This window comes from Entelurus aequoreus, linkage group LG09 (genome assembly GCF_033978785.1).
Source record: "Entelurus aequoreus isolate RoL-2023_Sb linkage group LG09, RoL_Eaeq_v1.1, whole genome shotgun sequence".
Taxonomy (NCBI): domain Eukaryota; kingdom Metazoa; phylum Chordata; class Actinopteri; order Syngnathiformes; family Syngnathidae; genus Entelurus; species Entelurus aequoreus.
This window is the reverse complement of record NC_084739.1, coordinates 52,646,439-52,671,511: the sequence shown is the minus strand read 5'-3', so window position 1 is coordinate 52,671,511 and position 25,073 is coordinate 52,646,439.

Sequence of the window (25,073 nt, the reverse complement as noted above, 5' to 3'; positions counted from 1 at the left end):
TTAGGTTTTACACATAATGACATTATAACTTTAACACTCAATATGAAAGTTATTTAATTATAACTCCTAAATACACATGAAACATGTCTAATAGCGTGAAAAAAATTATCTTTGTGAGTGTTGCTAGAAACATTTTCTTTTGTAAGGTTTGCAAAGACACAAGTTATTTTTTTTTAACTCACTATGACAGTATAACGCCACACTCAATATGACAGTTATTTAAACATAACTCCTAAACTACACCTGAAAAATGGCTAAAAATGCCTGAAATAATGCATCTTTGGGAGTTTTACAGGAAACATATGCTTTTTTTAAGGCTTGCAAACACAAAAATTATTTTTTTACTCAATATGACAGTAATGTTCTAAAAATCCTGAGATAATGTGAAAAAAGCAATACAAATGTATTACAACATAATTCCTAAACCAAACATGCAAAATGTCTGAAAATGCCTGTAATATTGAATCCATGTGAGTTTTATTTGAATCAGTTGTATGGTTTGCTAATACAAAAATTGGGTTTTATGACTAACACAAGTTAGTTATTTTACTCAATATAACAGTTTAGCTGTCATACTATATATGAAAGTTATATTAACATAATTCCAAAACCAAACATGCATTATGTCCAAAACTGCCTGTAATATTGTATATATGTGAGTTTTACTAGAATCAGGGTTGCAAATACAAAAATTGGGTTTTATGACATTATACTGTCACACTCAATATGACAGTTATTTAAACATAACTCAAACAACACATGCAAAATGGCTAATAATGCCTGGAGCATGTATCTAGTTAGTTTTACTAGAAAAATGGTATTTTGTAAGGTTTGCAAAGACACAAGTTAGTTGTTTTTTTTATTCAATATGACAGTACAGCTGTCATACTATATATGAAAGTTATATAAACATTACTCTAAAACCAAACATGCATTATGTCTAAAAATGCCTGAAATATTGTATCTGTGTGAGTTTAACTAGATTTAGTTGTTTTTGTAAGGTTTGCAAATACAAAATAAGGGTTTTACTCACTATGACAGTTTACTGTCACATTCAATCTGACAGTTATTTATTTAAACATAACTCCTAAACCACACATGCAAAATGGCTAATAATGCCTGGAGATATGTATCTTTGTGAGTTTTACTAGAAACATTATATTGTGTAAGGTTTAGTTAGTTTTTGTACTCAATCTGACAGTATAACTGTCATTCTAAATCCATCCATTTTCTTCCACTTATTCGAGGTCGGGTTGCGGGGGCAGCAGCCTGAGCAGAAAATCCCAGACTTCCCTCTCCCCAGCCACTTCGTCCAGCTCTTCTCGGGGTATTCCGAGGCGTTCCCAGGCCAGCCGGGGACATAGTCTTTCCAATGTGTCCTAGGTCTTCCCCGTGGCCTCCTGCCACACCTCCCTAGAGGCGTTCGGGTGGCATCCTGAGCAGATGCCCGAACCACCTCATGGCTCCTCTCAATGTGGAGGAGCAGCGGCTTTACTTTGAGTTCCTCCCGGATGAGAGAGCTTCTCACTCTGTCTCTAAGGGAGAGACCCACCACCCGGCAGAGGAAACACATTTCGGCCGCTTGTCCTTTCGGTCATAACCCAAAGCTGGGAACGTAGATCGACTGTAAATTGAGAGCTTTTCCTTCTGGCTCAGCTCCTTCTTCACCACAACGGATCGATATAGCGTCCTCAATACTGAAGACGCCGCACCAATCCGCCTGTGGATCTCTCGATCCACTCTATCCTCACTCGTGAACAAGACTCCTAGGTACTTGAACTCCTCCACTTGGGGCAAGATCTCCTCCCCAACCTGGAGATGGCACTCGACCCTTTCCTGCGCGAGAACCATGGACTTGGACTTGGAGGTGCTGATTCTCATCCCAGTCGCTTCACACTCAAGGACCCTGCCGAGAGTATAGACCTGGTCTACCGTTCCATGACCAGGACGAAAACCACACTGTTCGTCCTGGATCCGAGTTTCCTCCTCTCCAGTACACATGAATAGACCTTACCGGGAAGGCTGAGGAGTGTGTTTCACGATAGTTGGAACACACCCTCCGGTTCCCCTTCTTAAAGAGAGGAACCACCACCCCGGTCTGCCAATCCAGAGGTACCGCCCCTAATGTACACGCGATGTTGCAGAGTCTTGTCAACCAAGACAGCCCCACAGTATCCAGAGCCTTAAGGAACTCATCCACCACCGGGGCCTTGCCACAGAGGAGCTTTTTAACTACCTAGGCAACCTAAGCCCCAGAAATAGGAGAGTCCACCACAGATTCCCCAGGCACTGCTTGGCCTGTCGGTATGCCCGCTGCCTCTGGAGTCCCATGAGCCAAAAGGACCCGATAGGCTCTTTCTTCAGCTTGACGGCATCCCTCACTGCTGGTGGCCACCAGCGAGTTCTAGGATTACCGCCACGACAGGCACCAAACACCTTGCGGCCACAGCTCCAATCAGCAGGCTCGACAAGAGAGGCACGGAACATGGTCCACTCAGACTCAATGTCCAGCACCTCCTTCGTGACATGTTCAAAGTTCTTCCTTATGTTTGAACACTGTGTTTGTTATGGACAATCCGTGACGAGCACAAAAGTCCAATAACAAAGCACCACTTGGGTTCAGATCCGGGTGGCCATTTTTCCCAATCACGACTCTCCAGGTTTCACTGTCCTTGCCAACATGAGCATTGAAGTCCCCAACAGAACAAGGGAATCACCCGAGAGCGAGCTTATGTAGCCGATAATCGGACCGCCAAGTGCCCTGCCTTCGGCTGCCGCCCAGTTCACACTGCATCCGACCTCTATGACCTCAATGGGCCCATGAGTGGTGAGCCATTGGAGGGTTGACCCACGTTGCCTCTTCGAGCTGAGCCCGGCAGGGCCCCATGGAGACCGGACACGGAAAGGATTGACAGATTGATGGCTCTTTTTCGTTTCACCAGTCGCTCGCCATCGTGCCCCACCTCTGCGCCTGGCTCCACAGGGGAGCCACGGTGACCTGCGCCTGGGCGAGAAAAAATCTAGGTCCTCGATTTGTACTTTTCATAAAGGTCTTTGAGCTGCTCTTTGTCTGATCCCTCACCTAGGACCTTTTCTCAGGGGATCCCGAGGCGTTCCCAGGCCAGCCGGGGACATAGTGTTCCCAATGTGTCCTGGGTCTTCCCCGTGGCCTCCAGGATGACAGAGCTTCACCTTCACCAGGGGTGTCAAACTCAAATACAGAGTGGGCCAAAGTTTAAAACTGAACAAAGGCCAAGGTTGAACAAATTAAACTTTTAATAGGGACCCAAACAAGTTTTGCATTGAATATTGAACAAGCAAGGCTTATATAACTTTATAGTGACATGCAAAATGGAGTTTCAAATAATAATAATAATAATTAAAAAATATCAATTGCATATCAAATACAATTTAAATAAAAATTGAATGCCTCTTTTCTATTTGCAGCCTTCTGAGGTAAATATCAACATTAACTTTTTCCACAGGCTAATACATTTGAAAATAAAATAACAATGAATAAAACAACCATTCAGGACTTTAAACTGCTCAGTTTGCAACACACTGATCTAATTTGATATGCCCAAGCCAGATACCTGGCATCTTTTTTTAGATGCTAGTTCTTTAACGTCGGGGCTCAGGCTTTGAGCTGAGGCAACTTTCATTATCGAACGAAGGTGTTCAACAGTCATATCTCGTACACCCAATTTTAACATCATTCACACCCAGTCACAAGAAATGTGCAGCTTCAGCACGCATACACAAATGAATGCAACGCATACTTCATCAACAGCGATACAGGTTACACTGAGAGTGCCAGTATAAAAAACTTTAACACTGTTAGAAATATACGCCACACTGTGAACCCACACCAAACAAAAATAAAAAACACTTTTCAGGAGAACATCCGCACCGTAACATAACATGAACACAAAAGAACAAATACCCAGAATCTTTTGCAGCACTAACTCTTTCGGGACGCTACAAAATACACCCCCGCTACCACCAAACCCCCCCCCACACACACACACACCTTGTAGCGTCCCGGAAGATTTAGTGCTACAAAGGGTTCCGGGTATTTGTTCTGTTGTGTTTATGTTGTGTTACGGTGCGGATGTTCTCCCGATATGTGTTTGTCATTCTTGTTTGGTGTGGATTCACAGTGTGGCGTATATTTCTAAAAGTGTTAAAGTTTTTTATTTGGCTACCATCAGTGTAACCTGTATCGCTGTTGATGAAGTATGCGTTGCATTCAATTGTGTGTGGGTGCAGAAGCTGCACTGACATGAAACTGGGCCGGCACTCGTTTGACTAGCTGAAAAAAAGAAAAAAAAATTCGGGAGGAGTGCTGGATTCCCTCCCGGGAGTGTTGGCAAGTATTACAAGTTGCGGTGAATGCAGTGTTACAGCGGCACTGCCGCAATGTATAATCGACGGTCCAGCTTTAGTGTTAATTTGATATTGCCTCAAGGGCCAAGTCAAATTACACGTTGGGCCAAATTTGGCCCACGGGCCAGAGCTTGACACCCATGACTTTCACTGTAAAAAATTACTGTAAAAATAAAAAATAAAATTACAGTTATATACTCCATCCATCCATCCATTTTCTACCGCTTATTCCCTTCGGGGTCGCGGGGGGCGCTGGAGCCTTTCTCAGCTACAATCAGGCGGAAGGCGGGGTACACCCTGGACAAGTCGCCACCTCATCGCAGGGCCAACACAGATAGACAGACAACATTCACACTCACATTCACACACTAGGGGCAATTTAGTGTTGCCAATCAACCTATCATGTTCTTCTTAAATGCAGTTAAGTACTGTACATTTTTTTGCATTTTTCAAAAAATATCGACCAGCAGTAAGTTACTGTAAAACCTACAGTGTAATTCAGTATTTTTCAGACTTGTTTCTTGGGTCCGCCCACAATTCGTCCAACCGAGCTTCATTTCACCTGGCCGACCCTGCTAAATCCATCCTACTGCATCGTGTGTTTTTGATAACAAGGTAAGAGTCACTTGTACCTTGATGTGTCATTTTCTGTTTGAATTACTTTATATATATATTTATAAAGTCCGAAATGACATAGCGTCACAGTCAGCATCACAGACACTATCGTTGACCACGCGCATGTACCGCCGCATGCTAGCTAGCTAAGTTTTCTTCTTTTTTGTCATAGTCATCATAAAAGATGATAACTTGCAACATATGTGCTACGACTTGCAGCAATGTATTTGCGTATGTTAGACACATGCGAAGTCATAGTTGTATGCCTAATGCATCGTTTAAGTGTGCTTTCCCTAAATGCACAAGAGTTTTTTCCAACTTCTCAGCCTTCAAAACTCACAGCCGTCGTCATAAATATGGCAAGAGTAGGACTGATATGTATAGCGCAGAAGGTTTACCTTGTAATATTGTCTCATGTAGCGCGAAGTGCGATGATATACGGGCCTTTCTCCTGCATTTGAAAAGTCATATTACCGAAGGTAGGACAGTTATGTGCCCCTTCAGTCAATGTGAAAAAAGATTTACAGTTAAGTCTACTTTCACATCGCACGTGTCAAGGAAGCACTACGGCTACACTGAACGAAGTTTGACTTGCTCAACAGCAAATCCAAGCAGCTCTTGTGTTATTAACACTGATGATGACTATTGTGATATGCAACTTAAGAATTCAGGATATTCCTGTTATGAAGACATGGAGGTCTACTTGCATTAAAAAAATGTTCACAGCACTGAAAAAAGGTTGAGAACCACTGCCTTAGGACAGTGGTTCTCAACCTTTTTTCAGTGATGTACCCCTGTGAACATTTTTTAACTTCAAGTAACCCCTTATCAGAGCAAAGCATTTTTGGTTGAAAAAAAGAGATAAAGAAGTAAAATACAGCTCTATGTCATCAGTTTCTGATTTATTAAATTGTATAACAGTGCAAAATATTGCTCATTTGTTGTGGTCTTTCTTGAACTATTTGGAAAAAAAGATATAAAAATAACTAAAAACTTGTTGAAAAATAACCAAGTGATTCTATTATAAATAAAGATTTTTACACATAGAAGTAATCAACTTAAAGTGCCCTCTTTGGGGATTGTAATAGAGATCCATCTGGATTCATGAACTTCATTCTCAACATTTCTTCACAAAAAAAGAAATCTTTAACATCAATATTTATGGAACATGTCCACTACGCTTTAACCAAGCCTCCATTGTTTTCTACATGGATAGTTGATTGACAGTTGGTGCCGTGTGGCACCGCTAGGTATGGTCAAACCATCATGGCATGGGGGAAACTCTGGCTTTATGGTAATGAATGGAATAGCCTACTTGATTAGTTGTTCAGTTTATGAACTTAAATTCATATTTTGTCGAAGTATTATTCAATAAATATATTTATAAAGGATTTTTGAATTGTTGCTATTTTTAGAATATTTTAAAAAAATCTCACATACCCCTTGGCATATCTTCAAGTACCCCCAGGAGTACGCGTACCCCCATTTGAGAACCACTGCCTTAGGAGACTAGATGTAAACAGAGGAAAGAAAGAGCGAGTGAGGTGGCCATTCCAAATACTTTTAAAATGCTACCCATATTGGATACTGTTTAGGAACATAAACTGCATTTCTTGACTGTACCAGTTGCTGGTGACAAAGTCACAATAAAACGTTGGATGATCAGCATGGAAGGTGATGTCATCTGCAAAGGCGTCCAACCTAGCTTAATCTCAGGGCTTGCTGCCCTTCTTGCCACCTACTATGTGTTCAACTTGGAATACCAAGAGGAAGGTCCTCGGACATTGGAATTTGTTCAAAGGTAAATCCTCTTGATACTGTTAAAATACTGTTAGGATATTTTATTTTATATTTCTCACCTCTGTTCAGGAATTTGACTTGTCATTTCCCCAATTTGGTGCCTTAAATCAATGACTCTTCTGTTCCTTTGTGGAACTTCTTATTAGGGACCGACGCACCAGTTTGACTCTAGGATACAGAGAAGGTAGGTAATGTGCAGGTAAAGATATGTTGACTGGGTCAAAGAAGGAAGCACCTGTTTGACCCCAGGATGCAGAAAAAGTAGGTAATTTGCAGGTAAAGATATGTTGACTGGATGATGGCAGGAAGCACCAGCTTGACCCGAGAATGCAGAGCAAGTAGGTAATGTGCGGGTGAAGATATGTTGAATGGGTAAAGGCAGGAAGCACCAGTGTGACCCCACTATGCAGGGAAGGTAGGTAATGTGCGGGTGAAGGTATGTTGAATGGGTGAAAGAAGGAAGTGCAGGTGTGGTCGAGGCCATGCAGACAAGGTAGGTATGTGCAGGTGAAGATATGTTGTATGGTGAAAGAAAGAAGCACCAGTGTGACCCAAGGATGCAGGGAAGGTAGGTAATGTGCAGGTAAAGATATGTTGAATGGGTGAAGGCAGGAAACACCAGCTAGACGCCAGGATACAGAGAAGGTAGGTAATGTGCAGGTAAAGATATGTTGAATGAGTAAAGGCAGGAAACACCAGCTTGACTCCAGGATACAGAGAAGGTAGGTAATGTGCAGGTAAAGATATGTTGAATGGGTAAAGGTAGAAAGCACCAGCGTGACCACACTATGCAAAGAAGGTAGGTAATGTGTAGGTAAAGATATGTTGAATGGGTAAAGGTAGAAAGCACCAGCGTGACCACACTATGCAGAGAAGGTAGGTAATGTGCAGGTAAAGATATGTTGAATGGGTAAAGGCAAGAAGCACCAGTGTGACCCCAGGATGCAGAGAAGATAGGTAATGAGCAGGTAACGATATGTTAAATGGGTGAAAGCAGGAAACATCAGCGTAAATACACGGTCCCGTAGATGGAGAGAAAACCTAAATAGAGAGAGGGATTGGGGAGGCTTTAGCATTGTCTTCCTCTCTGAATTTGTCTTAATGGGTTTTAGAGCATTCACTCATCTACAGCTGTGGTTATGGTATAGGCTCACATATATCCTAAAATTGATATTAATATTTGTGCAGTGCATATTCCTAAATAACAATGTGAGGGGGGTTCTGTATCGACTGCAAGTAATCTTCAATCACAACAGAATATCTATTATGCTTTCTCTCTTTTTTAGGCGATTCATTGGCGTTCACCCTGAGAGGGGAACAAAGGCTAGCCAGGGAAAGGTGGTGTCCAAGAAGACCGGGAAGCTGGTCCAGAAAAAGGCAGCAACTGTAAATCCTCACGTAGCCACCCTTATAAAACATCTCACAGACTTTGAGTGGGGCTTTATGTAGCCGACAACTAAACACTGGACTCGTGTTCAGTGTTTTGTCTCCAGTTAGAAATTAAGTGGACATGTTATAAATGTTAAAATGATTTACTGAAAATAAGAAGAATGCACTAAATGTACATTGAATGTATTTGATGCACTTTAAAATAATTGGTTAATAAAAACATAATCTTGCAAGGCCATTTCTCCAGTCATTTTTATGCCAGCAGATTGCAGGGGTTTTGATTTTGAAAAATTAAAAGTTCAACTCATTAACTTCTAGTGGCATTATACTGTAAAGCTCAGTCTATAGTGCTTACAATTATTTTACTGTAATTAACTGTTAATGGATATTACAGTAGATACACTAAAATAACAGTGTAATGCCGCTAAACAGATGACAGTATTATGCTGTGAAGCGTATATTTGATACAGCACAGTACTGTGATACTTTTTAGAGTAATAAACTGTAGTGATAAATCACAGTATGTGTGCTGTAGAAAAACAGTTTCATACTGGAACCATTAGCTGCCAGTAGGTTACTGTAATTAAACGGTGAAAATTCTTACAGTAAGGGAGAGACCCGCCACCCAGCGGAGAAAACTCATTTCCGCCGCCAGCCTGTGCATCTCACGATCCACTCTTCCCTCACTCATGAACAAGACTCCAGGTACTTGAACTCATCCACTTGGGGCAAGATCTCCTGCCCAACCTCGAAATGGCACTCCACCCTTTCCCGGGCGAGAACCTCGGACTTGGAGGTGCTGATTCTCATCCCAGTCGCTTCACACTCGGCTGCGAACCAATCCAATGAGAGCTGAAGATCCTGGCCAGTTAAAGCCATAAGGACCACATCATCTGCAAAAAGGAGAGACCTAATCCTGCAGCCACCAAACCGGATCCCCTCAACGCCATGACTGCGCCTAGAAATTCTGTCCATAAAATTTATGAACACATTTGGTGACAAAGGGCAGCCAACACGAGGGGAAAGGGAAAGGTGTCCGACTTACTGCTGGCAATGCGGACCAAGCTCTAACACTGATCATACAGGGAGCGATCCGCCACAATCAGACATGCCGATACCCCATACTCTCTGAGCACTCCCCACAGGACTTCCCGGGGTGGCCACGGTCGAATGTCTTCTCCAAGTCCACAAAGCACATGTAGACTGGTTGGACAAACTCCCATGCACACTCAAGGACCCTGCCGAGAGTATAGAGCTGGTCTATCGTTCCACGACCAGGACGAAAACCACACTGTTCGTCCTGGATCCGAGGTTCCTCCTCTCCAGTACACATGAATAGACCTTACCGGGAAGGCTGAGGAGTGTGATCTACGATAGTTGGAACACACCCTCCGGTTCCCCTTCTTAAAGAGAGGAACCACCACCCCGGTCTGCCAATCCAGAGGTACCGCCCCTGATGTCCATGCGATGTTGCAGAGTCTTGTCAACTAAAACAGCCCCACAGCATCCAGAGCCTTAAGGAACTCCGGACGGAGCTCATCCACCCCCGGGGCATTGCCACCGAGGAGCTTTTTAACTACCTTGGCAACCTCAGCCCCAGAAATAGGAGAACCCACCACAGACTCCCCAGGCACTGCTTGGCCTGTCGGTATGCCCGCTGCCTCTGGAGTCCCATGAGCCAAAAGGACAAGATAAGCTCTTTCTTCAGCTTGGCGGCATCCCGCACTGCTAGTGGCCACCAGCGGGTTCTAGGATTACCGCCACGACAGGCACCAAACACCTTGCGGCCACAGCTCCAATCAGCTGGCTTGACAAGAGAGGCACGGAACATGATCCATTCAGACTCAATGTCCAGCACCTCCTTTGTGACATGTTCAAAGTTCCTCCGGAGGTAGAAAAAGAAACTCTCTCTGACAGGAGACTCTGCTAGGCATTCCCAAAAGACTCTCACAATGCGTTTGGGCCTGCCAGGTCTATCCGGGATCCTACCCCACCATCGGAGCCAGCTCACCAGGTGGCGATCGGTAGAAAGCTCGCCCCTCTCTTCACCCGAGTGTCCAAAACATGAGGCCGCAAATCCCATGACACAACTACAAAGTCAATAATGGAACTGCGGCCGAGGGTGTCCTGGTGTCAAGTGCACATATGGACACCCTTATGTTTGAACATTGTGTTTGTTATGGACAATCCGTGACGAGCACAAAAGTCCAATAACAAAGCACCACTTGGGTTCGGATCCGGGTGGCCATTTTTCCCAATCACGACTCTCCAGGTTTCAAAGTCGTTGCCAACATGAGCGTTGAAGACCCCCAGCAGAACAAAGGAATCACCCGAGGGAGCACTCTCAAGGGAATCCAAAAAGAGTGGGTACTCTGAGCTGCTGTTTGGTGCGTAAACACCAACAACAGTCAGGACCCGTCACCCAACCCGAAAGCGGAGGGAAGCTACCATCTCGTCTTCTGGGTTAAGTCCAACGTGCAGGCTTTGAGCCGGGGGGCAACAAGAATTGCCAACCCAGCCTCTCATTACTTGCAACGCCAGAGTGGAAGAGAGTCCAACCCCTCTTGAGAGAACAGGTTCCAGAGCCCTTGGTGTGCGTCGAAGTGAGTCCAGCTTTATCTAGCCGGGAACTTCTCCACCTCGCGAGGTGACGTTCCACGTCCCAAGAGCGAGCTTATGTAGCCGATAATCGGACCGCCAAGTGCCCTGCCTTCGGCTTCCGCCCAGCTAACACTGCACCCGACCTCTATGACCCAGCCCATGAGTGGTGAGCCTATTGCAGGGGGGACCCACGTTGCCTCTTCGAGCTGGGCCCCATGGGCACCAGTCGCTCGCCATCGTGCCCCACCTCTGGGCCTGGCTCCACAGGGGAGCCACGGTGACCCGCGTCCGGGCGAGAAAATATCTAGGTCCTCGATTTGTACTTTTCATAAAGGTCTTTGAGCTGCTCTTTGTCTGATTCCTCACCTAGGACCTGTTTGTCTTGGGGGACCCTACCAGGGGGCATAGAAGCCCCCGGACAACATAGCTCCTAGGATCAGTGGGACACGCAAACCACAAAGTTGGCGGCTCAGAAAGCAGGTTATATAAACATAACTCCAAAACCAAACATGCAAGATGTCTAAACATGCCTGTAATATTGTATCAATGTGAGTTTTACTAGAATCGGTTGTTTTTTTAAGGCTTGCAAACACAAAAAGTTTTTTTTACTCAATATGACAGTAAGTTCTTAAAATGCTGAGATAATGTGAAAAAAGCAATACAAATGCATTCCAACATGATTCCTAAACCAAACATGCAAAATGTCTAAAAATGCCTGTAATATTGAATCCATGTGAGTTTTACTAGAATCATTTGTTTTTGTAAGGTTTGCAAATACAAAAATTGAGTTTTATGACAGACACAAGTTAGTTTTTTTACTCATTATAACAGTATAGATGTCATACTATATATTAAAGTTATATAAACATAACTCCAAAACCAAACGTGCATTATGTCCAAATTGCCTGTAATATTGTATAGATGTGAGTTTTACTAGAATCAGGTTTGCAAATACAAAATCGGGTTTTATGACAGTATACTGTCACACTCAATATGACAGTATAACTGTCATACTAAATCCATCCATTTTCTTCCGCTTATCCGAGGTCGGGTTGCGGTGGCAGCAGCCTAAGCAGAGAGCCCAGACTTCCCTCTCCCCAGCCACTTCGTCCAGCTCTTCTCGGGGGATCCCCAGGCGTTCCCAGGCCATAGTCTTTCCAATGTATCCTAGGTCTTCCCCATGGCCTCCTGCCGTTCGGACCTAGGGAGGCGTTCGGGTGGCATCCTGAGCCCGAACCACCTCATCTGGCTCCTCTCAATGTGGAGGAGCAGCGGCTTTACACTGAGTTCCTCCCAGATGACAGAGCTTCTTACCCTATCTCTAAGGGAGAGACCCACCACCCGGCGGAGGAAACTCATTTCGGCCGCTTGTACCCGTGACCTTGTCCTTTCGGTCATAACCCAAAGCTCATGACCATAGGTGAGGATGGGAACGTTGATCGACCGGTAAATTGAAAGCTTTTCCTTCTGGCTCAGCTCCTTCTTCACCACAACGGATCGATATAGCGTCCTCATTACTGAAGACGCCGCACCGATCCGCCTGTAGATCTCACAATCCACTCTATCCTCACTCGTGAATAAGACTCCTAGGTACTTGAACTCCTTCACTTGGGGCAAGATCTCTTTCCCAACCTCGAGATGGCACTCCACCCTTTCCCGGGCGAGAACCATGGACTCGGACTTGGAGGTGCTGATTCTCATCCCAGTCGCTTCACTGCGAACCGATCCAATGAAAGCTGAAGATCTTGGCCAGTTGAAGCCATCAGGACCACATCATCTGCAAAAAGCAGAGACCTGATCCTGCAGCCACCAAACCAGGCGCAGTCATGGCGTTGAGGGGATCCTCAAAGCCATGACTGCGCCTAGATATTCTGTCCATTAAAGTTATGAACAGAATCGGTGACAAAGGGCAGCCTTGGCGGAGTCCAACCCTCACTGGAAAGGGGTCCGACATACTGCCGGCAATGCGGACCAAGCTCTGACACTGATCATACAGGGAGACACCCGCCACAATCAGACATGCCGATACTCCATACTCTCTGAGCACTCCCCACAGGATTTCCCGGGGGCCAAGGTCGAATGTCTTCTCCAAGTCCACAAAACTTATGTAGACTGGTTGGGCAAACTCCCATGCACACTCAAGGACCCTGCCGAGAGTATAGAGCTGGTCTACCGTTCCACGACCAGGACGAAAACCACACTGTTCGTCCTGGATCCGAGGTTCCTCCTCTCCATTACACATGAATAGACCTTACCGGGAAGGCTGAGGAGTGTGATCTACGATAGTTGGAACACACCCTCCGGTTCCCCTTCTTAAAGAGAGGAACCACCACCCCGGTCTGCCAATCCAGAGGTACTTCCCCCGATGTAGACGCAATGTTGCAGAGTCTTGTCAACCAAGACTGCCCCACACCATCCAGAGCCTTAAGGAACTCCGGACGGAGCTCATACCCCCGGGGCCTTTCCACCGAGGAGCTTTTTAACTACCTTGGCAACCTCAGCCCCAGAAATAGGAGAGCCCACCACAGACTTCCCAGGCACTGTTTCCTCATAGGAAGACGTGTTGGTGGGACTGAGGAGGTCTCGCTTGGCCTGTCGGTAGGCCCACTGCCTCTGGAGTCCCATGAGCCAAAAGGACCCGGTGGCTCTTTCTTCAGCTTGACAGCATCCCTCACTGCTGGTGGATTACCGCCACGACAGGCACCAAACACCTTGCGGCCACAGCTTCAATCAGCTGGCTCAACAAGAGAGGAACGGAACATGGTCCACTCAGACTCAATGTCCAGCACCTCCCTCGTGACATGTTCAAAGTTCTTCCGGACATGTTCAAAGTTCTTCAGGAGACTCTGCTAGGTGTTCCCAGCAGACCTTTACAATGCGTTTGGGCCTGCCAGGTCTGACCGGCATCCTCCCCTACCATCGGAGCCAGCTCACCACCAGGTGGTGGTTGGTAGAAAGCTCTGCCCCTCTCTTCACCGAGTGTCCAAAACATGAGGCCGCAAATCCCATGACACAACTACAAAGTCAATCATGCGGCCGAGGGTGTCCTTGTGCCAAGTGCACATATGGACACCCTTATGTTTGAAGCATTGCTTGTTTTGGACAATCCGTGACAAGCACAAAAGTTCAATAACAAAGCACCACTTGGGTTCAGATCCGGGTGGCCATTTTTCCCAATCACGACTCTCCAGGTTTCACTGTCGTTGCCAACATAGCGTTGAAGTCCACCAGCAGAACAAGGGAATCACCCGAGGGAGCACTCTCCAGTACTCCCTCAAGGGAATCCAAAAAGAGTTGGTACTCTGAGCTGCTGTTTGGTGTGTAAACACAAACAACAGTCAGGACCCGTCACCCAACCCGAAGGCTGAAGGAAGCTACCATCTCGTCTATTGGGTTTAAAGTCCAACGTGCAGGCTTTGAGCCGGGGGTTAACAAGAATTGCCACCCCAGCCTCTCATTAGTTGCAACGCCAGTGTGGAATCTCTTCCACTCTGAAGTTGCAAGTAATGAAAGTTCAGCTCAGTCCAGCCCCTCTGAGAGAACAGGTTCCAGAGCCCTTGCTGTGAGTCCAACTATATCTAGCCGGGAACGTCTCCACCTCAAGCACCAGCTCAGGCTCCTTCCCTCCCAGCGAGGTGACGTTCCATGTCCCAAGAGCGAGCTTATGTAGCCGATAATCGGACCACCAAGTGCCCTGCCTTCGGCTTCCGCCCAGCTCACACTGCACCCTCTATGACCCAGCCCATGAGTGGTGAGCCCTGGAGGGGGGATCCACGTTGCCTCTTCGAGCTGAGCACGGCTGGGCCCCATGGGGACAGGCCCGTCAATCGCCATCATGCCACACCTCTGGGCCTGGCTCCACAGGGGAGCCACGGTGACCTGCGTCCGGGCGAGAAAAAATCTAGGTCCTCAATTGTACTTTTAATAAAGGTCTTTGAGCTGCTCTTTGTCTGATCCCTCACCTAGGACCTGTTTGTCTTGGGAGACCATAGAAGCCCCCGGACAACATAGTTCCTGGATCAGTGGGACACGCAAACCACAAAGGTGGCGGCTCAGAAAGCAGGTTATATAAATATAACTCCAAAACCAAACATGCAATATGTCTAAACATGCCTGTAATATTGTATCATTGTGAGTTTTCCTAGAATCGGTTGTTTTTGTAAGGTTTGCAAATACAAAAATTAGGTTTTACTCACAATGACAAAATCACACTCAATATGACAGTTATTTAAACATAACTCATAAACCACACAAAAAAATGGCTAATAATGCCTGAAATAATGAATCATTGGGAGTTTTACTGAGTTTTACATTTTGCAAACACAAAAAGTAGTTTTTTTACTTGACTGTAATGTTCTTAGAACCCTGAGATAATGGGAAAAGAGCAATAAAAATGTATTTAAACCTAACTCCTAAACAACACATGCAAAATGGCTAATAATGCCTAGGGAGACATGTAACGTTGTTAGTTTAAAAAAATGATCTTTTGTAAAGATATCAAAGACACAAGCTAGTTTTTTTTATTCAATATGACAGTATAACAGTCATACTAAATATGAAAGTTATATAAACATAACTCCAAAACCAAACATGTGTCATGTCTAAAAATGCCTGTAATAATGTATTAATGTGAGTTTGTAAGGTTTGCAAAAACAAAAAGTAGTGTTTTCCTCAATATGAAAGTAAGGATTTTAGAATCCTGAGATAATGCGAAAAAAGCAATAAAAATGTATTTAAACATAACTCCTAAACAACCTTGGCAAAATGGGTAATAATGCCTGGAGACATGTATCTTTGTTAGTTTTACAAGGAAATGTATATTTTGTAAAGTTTGCAAAGACACGAGCTAGTTGTTTTTATTCAATAAGACAGTATAACAGTCATATTAAATATAAAAGTTATATAAACATAACTCCAAAACCAAACATGTGTCATGTCTAAAAAGGCCTGTAATAATGTATTCATGTGAGTTTGTAAGGTTTGCAAAAACAAAAAGTAGTTTTTTCCTCAATATGAAAGTAAGGATTTTAGAATCCTGAGATAATGCGAAAAAAGCAATAAAAATGTATTTAAACATAATTCCTAAACAACCCATGCAAAATGGGTAATAATGCCTGGAGACATGTATCTTTGTTAGTTTTACTAGAAAAATTATCTTTTGTAAAGTTTGCAAAGACACAAGCTAGTTTTTTTTATTCAATATGACAGTATAACAGTCATACTAAATATAAAAGTTATATAAACATAACTCCAAAACCAAACATGTGTCATGTCTAAAAATGCCTGTAATAATGTATTAATGTGAGTTTGTAAGGTTTGCAAAAACAAAAAGTAGTTTTTTCCTCAATATGAAAGTTATGATCTAAGAATCCTGAGATAATGCGAAAAAAGCAATAAAAATGTATTTAAACATAATTCCTAAACAACCCGTGCAAAATGGCTAATAATGCCTGGAGACATGTATCTTTGTTAGTTTTACTAGAAAAATGATATTTTGTAAAGTTTGCAAAGACAAAAGCTAGTTTTTTTTAATTCAATATGACAGTATAACAGTCATATTAAATATAAAAGTTATATAAACATAACTCCAAAACCAAACATGTGTCATGTCTAAAAATGTCTGTAATAATGTATTTATGTGAGTTTGTAAGGTTTGCAAAAACAAAAAGTAGTTTTTTACTCAATATGAAAGTAATGATCTTAGAATCCTGAGATAATGCGAAAAAAGCAATACAAATGTATTTAAACATAATTCCTAAACAACCCATGCAAAATGGGTAATGATGCCTGGAGACATTTATCTTTGTTAATTTTACTAGAAAAATGATATTTTGTAAAGTTTGCAAATACACAAGTTAGTTTTTTTTTATTCAATATGACAGTATAACAGTCATACTAAATATAAAAGTTATATAAACATAACTCCAAAACCAAACATGTGTCATGTCTAAAATTGCTTATAATAATGTATTCATGTGAGTTTGTAAGGTTTGCAAAAACAAAAAGTAGTGTTTTACTCAATATGAAAGTAATGATCTTAGAATCCTGAGATAATGCGAAAAAGCAATACAAATGTATTCAAACACAACTTTTAAACCAAACATGTAAATTGTCTAAAAATGCCTGCAATATTGAATCTATGTAAGTTTTACTAGAATCAATTGTTTTTGTAAGGTTTGCAAATACAAAAATTAGGTTTTACACATAATGACATTATAACTTTAACACTCAATATGAAAGTTATTTAATTTTAACTCCTAAATACACATGAAACATGTCTAATAGCGTGAAAAAAATTATCTTTGTGAGTGTTGCTAGAAACATTTTCTTTTGTAAGGTTTGCAAAGACACAGGTTAGTTTTTTTTAACTCACTATGACAGTTATTTAAACATAACTCCTAAACTACACCTGAAAAATGGCTAATAATGCCTGAAATAATGCATCTTTGGGAGTTTTACAGGAAACATATGCTTTTTTTAAGGCTTGCAAACACAAAAATTATTTTTTTACTCAATATGACAGTAATGTTCTAAAAATCCTGAGATAATGTGAAAAAAGCAATACAAATGTATTCCAACATAATTCCTAAACCAAACATGCAAAATGTCTGAAAATGCCTGTAATATTGAATCCATGTGAGTTTTATTTGAATCAGTTGTATGGTTTGCTAATACAAAAATTGGGTTTTATGACAAACACAAGTTAGTTTTTTTACTCAATATAACAGTTTAGCTGTCATACTATATATGAAAGTTATATAAACATAACTCCAAAACCAAACATGCATTATGTCCAAAACTGCCTGTAATATTGTATATATGTGAGTTTTACTAGAATCAGGGTTGCAAATACAAAAATTGGGTTTTATGACAGTATACTGTCACACTCAATATGACAGTTATTTAAACATAACTCAAACAACACATGCAAAATGGCTAATAATGCCTGGAGCATGTATCTAGTTAGTTTTACTAGAAAAATTGTATTTTGTAAGGTTTGCAAAGACACAAGTTAGTTGTTTTTTTTATTCAATATGACAGTACAGCTGTCATACTAAATATGAAAGTTATATAAACATTACTCTAAAACCAAACATGCATTATGTCTAAAAATGCCTGTAATATTGTATCTGTGTGAGTTTAACTAGATTTAGTTGTTTTTGTAAGGTTTGCAAATACAAAATAAGGGTTTTACTCACTATGACAGTTTACTGTCACACTCAATCTGACAGTTATTTATTTAAACATAACTCCTAAACCACACATGCAAAATGGCTAATAATGCCTGGAGATATGTATCTTTGTGAGTTTTACTAGAAACATTATATTGTGTAAGGTTTAGTTAGTTTTTGTACTCAATCTGACAGTATAACTGTCATTCTAAATCCATCCATTTTCTTCCGCTTATCCGAGGTCGGGTTGCGGGGGCAGCAGCCTGAGCAGAAAATCCCAGACTTCCCTCTCCCCAGCCACTTCGTCCAGCTCTTCTTGGGGTATTCCGAGGCGTTCCCAGGCCAGCCGGGGACATAGTCTTTCCAATGTGTCCTAGGTCTTCCCCGTGGCCTCCTGCCACACCTCCCTAGAGGCGTTCGGGTGGCATCCTGAGCAGATGCCCGAACCACCTCATGGCTCCTCTCAATGTGGAGGAGCAGCGGCTTTACTTTGAGTTCCTCCCGGATGACAGAGCTTCTCACTCTGTCTCTAAGGGAGAGACCCACCACCCGGCAGAGGAAACACATTTCGGCCGCTTGTCCTTTCGGTCATAACCCAAAGCTGGGAACGTAAATCGACGGTAAATTGAGAGCTTTTCCTTCTGGCTCAGCTCCTTCTTCACCACAACGGATCGATATAGCGTCCTCAATACTGAAGACGCCGCACCAATCCGCCTGTGGATCTCTCGATCCACTCTATCCTCACTCGTGAACAAGACTCCTAGGTACTTGAACTCCTCCACTTGGGGCAAGATCTCCTCCCCAACCTGGAGATGGCACTCGACCCTTTCCTGCGCGAGAACCATGGACTTGGACTTGGAGGTGCTGATTCTCATCCTAGTCGCTTCACACTCAAGGACCCTGCCGAGAGTATAGACCTGGTCTACCGTTCCACGACCAGGACGAAAACCACACTGTTCGTCCTGGATCCGAGTTTCCTCCTCTCCAGTACACATGAATAGACCTTACCGGGAAGGCTGAGGAGTGTGTTTCACGATAGTTGGAACACACCCTCCGGTTCCCCTTCTTAAAGAGAGGAACCACCACCCCGGTCTGCCAATCCAGAGGTACCGCCCCCAATGTTCACGCGATGTTGCAGAGTCTTGTCAACCAAGACAGCCCCACAGTATCCAGAGCCTTAAGGAACTCATCCACCACCGGGGCCTTGCCACAGAGGAGCTTTTTAACTACCTAGGCAACCTAAGCCCCAGAAATAGGAGAGTCCACCACAGACTCCCCAGGCACTGCTTGGCCTGTCGGTATGCCCGCTGCCTCTGGAGTCCCATGAGCCAAAAGGACCCGATAGGCTCTTTCTTCAGCTTGACGGCATCCCTCACTGCTGGTGGCCACCAGCGAGTTCTAGGATTACCGCCACGACAGGCACCAAACACCTTGCGGCCACAGCTCCAATCAGCAGGCTCGACAAGAGAGGCACGGAACATGGTCCACTCAGACTCAATGTCCAGCACCTCCCTCGTGACATGTTCAAAGTTCTGCCTTATGTTTGAACATTGTGTTTGTTATGGACAATCCGTGACGAGCACAAAAGTCCAATAACAAAGCACCACTTGGGTTCAGTTCCGGGTGGCCATTTTTCCCAATCACGACTCTCCAGGTTTCACTGTCCTTGCCAACATGAGCATTGAAGTCCCCCAACAGAACAAGGGAATCACCCGAGGGAGCACTCTGCAGTACTCCCTCAAGGGAATCCAAAAAGAGTGGGTACTCTGAGCTGCTGTTTGGTGCGTAAACACAAACAACAGTCAGGACCCGTCACCCAACCCGAAGGCGGAGGGAAGCTACCATCTCGTCTACTGGGTTAAAGTCCAACGTGCAGGCTTTGAGCAACAACAATTGCCACCCCAGCCTCTCATTGCTTGCAACGCCAGAGTGGAAGAGAGTCCAGCCCCTCTTGAGAGAACAGGTTCCAGAGCCCTTGCTGTGCGTCGAAGTGAGTCCAACTATATCTAGCCGGAACTTCTTCACCTGGCGCACCAGCTCAGGCTCTTTCCCTCCCAGCGAGGTGACGTTCCACGTCCCAAGAGCGAGCTTATGTAGCCGATAATCGGACCGCCAAGTGCCCTGCCTTCGGCTTCCGCCCAGTTCACACTGCATCCGACCTCTATGACCTCAATGGGCCCATGAGTGGTGAGCCCATTGGAGGGTTGACCCACGTTGCCTCTTCGAGCTGAGCCCGGCAGGGCCCCATGGAGACAGGCCCGGCCACCAGTCGCTCGCCATCGTGCCCCACCTCTGCGCCTGGCTCCACAGGGGAGCCACGGTGACCTGCGCCTGGGCGAGAAAAAATCTAGGTCCTCGATTTGTACTTTTCATAAAGGTCTTTGAGCTGCTCTTTGTCTGATCCCTCATCTAGGACCTTTTCTCAGGGGATCCCGAGGCGTTCCCAGGCCAGCCGGGAGACATAGTGTTCCCAATGTGTCCTGGGTCTTCCCCGTGGCCTCCAGGATGACAGAGCTTCACCTTCACCAGGGGTGTCAAACTCAAATACAGAGTGGGCCAAAGTTGAAAACTGAACAAAGGCCAAGGTTGAACAAATTAACCTTTTAATAGGGACCCAAACAAGTTTTGCATTGAATACTGAACAAGCAAGGCTTATATAACTTTATAGTGACATGCAAAATGGAGTTTCAAATAATAATAATAATAATAATTAAAAAATATCAATTGCATATCAAATACAATTTAAATAAAAATTGAATGCCTCTTTTCTATTTGCAGCCTTCTGAGGTAAATATCAACATTAACTTTTTCCACAGGCTAATAAATTTGAAAATAAAATAACAATGAATAAAACAACCATTCAGGACTTTAAACTGCTCAGTTTGCAACACACTGATCTAATTTGATGTGCCCAAACCAGATACCTGGCATCTTTTTTTAGATGCTAGTTCTTTAACGTCGGGGCTCAGGCTTTGAGCTGAGGCAACTTTCATTATCGAACGAAGGTGTTCAACAGTCATATCTCGTACACCCAATTCTAACATCATTCACACCCAGCCACAAGAAATGTGCAGCTTCAGCACGCATACACAAATGAATGCAACGCATACTTCATCAACAGCGATACAGGTTACACTGAGAGTACCAGTATAAAAAACTTTAACACTGTTAGAAATATACGCCACACTGTGAACCCACACCAAACAAAAATAAAAAACACTTTTCAGGAGAACATCCGCACCGTAACATAACATAAACACAAAAGAACAAATACCCAGAATCTTTTGCAGCACTAACTCTTTCGGGACGCTACAAAATACACCCCCGCTACCACCAAACCCCCTCCCCACACACACACCTTGTAGCGTCCCGGAAGATTTAGTGCTACAAAGGGTTCCGGGTATTTGTTCTGTTGTGTTTATGTTGTGTTACGGTGCGGATGTTCTCCCGAAATGTGTTTGTCATTCTTGTTTGGTGTGGATTCACAGTGTGGCGTATATTTCTAAAAGTGTTAAAGTTTTTTATTTGGCTACCGTCAGTGTAACCTGTATCGCTGTTGATGAAGTATGCGTTGCATTCAATTGTGTGTGGGTGCAGAAGCTGCACTGACATGAAACTGGGCCGGCACTAGTTTGACTAGCTGAAAAAAAGAAAAAAAAATTCGGGAGGAGTGCTGGATTCACTCCTGGGAGGGTTGGCAAGTATTAGAAGTTGCGGTGAATGCAGTGTTACAGCGGCACTGCCGCAATGTATAATCGACGGTCCAGCTTTAGTGTTAATTTGATATTGCCTCAAGGGCCAAGTCAAATTACACGTTGGGCCAAATTTGGCCCACGGGCCAGAGTTTGACACCCATGACCTTCACTGTAAAAAATTACTGTAAAAATAAAAAATAAAATTACAGTTATATACTCCATCCATCCATCCATTTTCAACCGCTTATTCCCTTCGGGGTCGCGGGGGGCGCTGGAGCCTATCTCAGCTACAATCAGGCGGAAGGTGGGGACAAGTCGCCACCTCATCGCAGGGCCAACACAGATAGACAGACAACATTCACACTCACATTCACACACTGGGGCCAATTTAGTGTTGCCAATCAACCTATCATGTTCTTCTTAAATGCAGTTAAGTACTGTAAATTGTGTTGCATTTTTCAAAAAATATCGACCAGCAGTAAGTTACTGTAAAACCTACAGTGTAATTCAGTATTTTTCAGACTTGTTTCTTGGGTCCGCCCACAATTCGTCCAACCGAGCTTCATTTCACCTGGCCGACCCTGCTAAATCCATCCTACTGCATCGTGTGTTTTTGATAACAAGGTAAGAGTCACTTGTACCTTGATGTGTCATTTTCTGTTTGAATTACTTTATATATATATATTTATAAAGTCCGAAATGACATAGCGTCACAGTCAGCATCACAGACACTATCGTTGACCACGCGCATGTACCGCCGCATGCTAGCTAGCTAAGTTTTCTTCTTTTTTGTCATAGTCATCATAAAAGATGATAACTTGCAACATATGTGCTACGACTTGCAGCAATGTATTTGCGTATGTTAGACACATACGAAGTCATAGTTGTATGCCTAATGCATCGTTTAAGTGTGCTTTCCCTAAATGCACAAGAGTTTTTTCCAACTTCTCAGCCTTCAAAACTCACAGCCGTCGTCATAAATATGGCAAGAGTAGGACTGATATTTATAGCGCAGAAGGTTTACCTTGTAATATTGTCTCATGTAGCGCGAAGTGCGATGATATACGGGCCTTTCTCCTGCATTTGAAAAGTCATATTACCGAAGGTAGGACAGTTACGTGCCCCTTCAGTCAATGTGAAAAAAGATTTACAGTTAAGTCTACTTTCACATCGCACGTGTCAAGGAAGCACTACGGCTACACTGAACGAAGTTTGACTTGATCAACAGCAAATCCAAGCAGCTCTTGTGTTATTAACACTGATGATGACTATTGTGATATGCAACTTGAGAATTCAGGATATTCCTGTTATGAAGACATGGAGGTCTACTTGCATTAAAAAAATGTTCACAGCACTGAAAAAAGGTTGAGAACCACTGCCTTAGGACAGTGGTTCTCAACCTTTTTTCAGTGATGTACCCCTGTGAACATTTTTTAACTTCAAGTACCCCCTAATCAGAGCAAAGCATTTTTGGTTGAAAAAAAGAGATAAAGAAGTAAAATACAGCACTATGTCATCAGTTTCTGATTTATTAAATTGTATAACAGTGCAAAATATTGCTCATTTGTTGTGGTCTTTCTTGAACTATTTGGAAAAAAAGATATTAAAATAACTAAAAACTTGTTGAAAAATAACCAAGTGATTCAATTATAAATAAAGATTTTTACACATAGAAGTAATCAACTTAAAGTGCCCTCTTTGGGGATTGTAATAGAGATCCATCTGGATTCATGAACTTCATTCTCAACATTTCTTCACAAAAAAAGAAATCTTTAACATCAATATTTATGGAACATGTCCACTACGCTTTAACCAAGACTCCATTGTTTTCTACATGGATAGTTGATTGACAGTTGGTGCCGTGTGGCACCGCCAGGTAGGGTCAAACCATCATGGCATGGGGGAAACTCTGGCTTTATGGTAATGAATGGAATAGCCTACTTGATTAGTTGTTCAGTTTATGAACTTACATTCATATTTTGTCGAAGTATTATTCAATAAATATATTTATAAAGGATTTTTGAATTGTTGCTATTTTTAGAATATTAAAAAAAAATCTCACATACCCCTTGGCATATCTTCAAGTACCCCCAGGAGTACGCGTACCCCCATTTGAGAACCACTGCCTTAGGAGACTAGATGTAAACAGAGGAAAGAAAGAGCGAGTGAGGTGGCCATTCCAAATACTTTTAAAATGCTACCCATATTGGATACTGTTTAGGAACATAAACTGCATTTCTTGACTGTACCAGTTGCTGGTGACAAAGTCACAATAAAACGTTGGATGATCAGCATGGAAGGTGATGTCATCTGCAAAGGCGTCCAACCTAGCTTAATCTCAGGGCTTGCTGCCCTTCTTGCCACCTACTATGTGTTCAACTTGGAATACCAAGAGGAAGGTCCTCGGACATTGGAATTTGTTCAAAGGTAAATCCTCTTGATACTGTTAAAATACTGTTAGGATATTTTATTTTATATTTCTCACCTCTGTTCAGGAATTTGACTTGTCATTTCCCCAATTTGTGCCTTAAATCAATGACTCTTCTGTTCCTTTGTGGAACTTCTTATTAGGGACCGACGCACCAGTTTGACTCTAGGATACAGAGAAGGTAGGTAATGTGCAGGTAAAGATATGTTGACTGGGTCAAAGAAGGAAGCACCTGTTTGACCCCAGGATGCAGAAAAAGTAGGTAATTTGCAGGTAAAGATATGTTGACTGGATGATGGCAGGAAGCACCAGCTTGACCCGAGAATGCAGAGCAAGTAGGTAATGTGCGGGTGAAGATATGTTGAATGGGTAAAGGCAGGAAGCACCAGTGTGACCCCACTATGCAGGGAAGGTAGGTATTGTGCGGGTGAAGGTATGTTGAATGGGTGAAAGAAGGAAGCGCAGGTGTGGTCGAGGCCATGCAGACAAGGTAGGTATGTGCAGGTGAAGATATGTTGTATGGTGAAAGAAAGAAGCACCAGTGTGACCCAAGGATGCAGGGAAGGTAGGTAATGTGCAGGTAAAGATATGTTGAATGGGTGAAGGCAGGAAACACCAGCTAGACGCCAGGATACAGAGAAGGTAGGTAATGTGCAGGTAAAGATATGTTGAATGAGTAAAGGCAGGAAACACCAGCTTGACTCCAGGATACAGAGAAGGTAGGTAATGTGCAGGTAAAGATATGTTGAATGGGTAAAGGTAGAAAGCACCAGCGTGACCACAATAAAAGTCCTAAATAACAATGTGAGGGGGGTTCTGTATCGACTGCAATTAATCTTCAATCACAACAGAATATCTAATATGCTTTCTCTCTTTTTTAGGCGATTCATTGGCGTTTACCCTGAGAGGGGAACAAAGGCTAGCCAGGGAAAGGTGGTGTCCAAGAAGACCAGGAAGCTGGTCCAGAAAAAGGCAGCAACTGTAAAT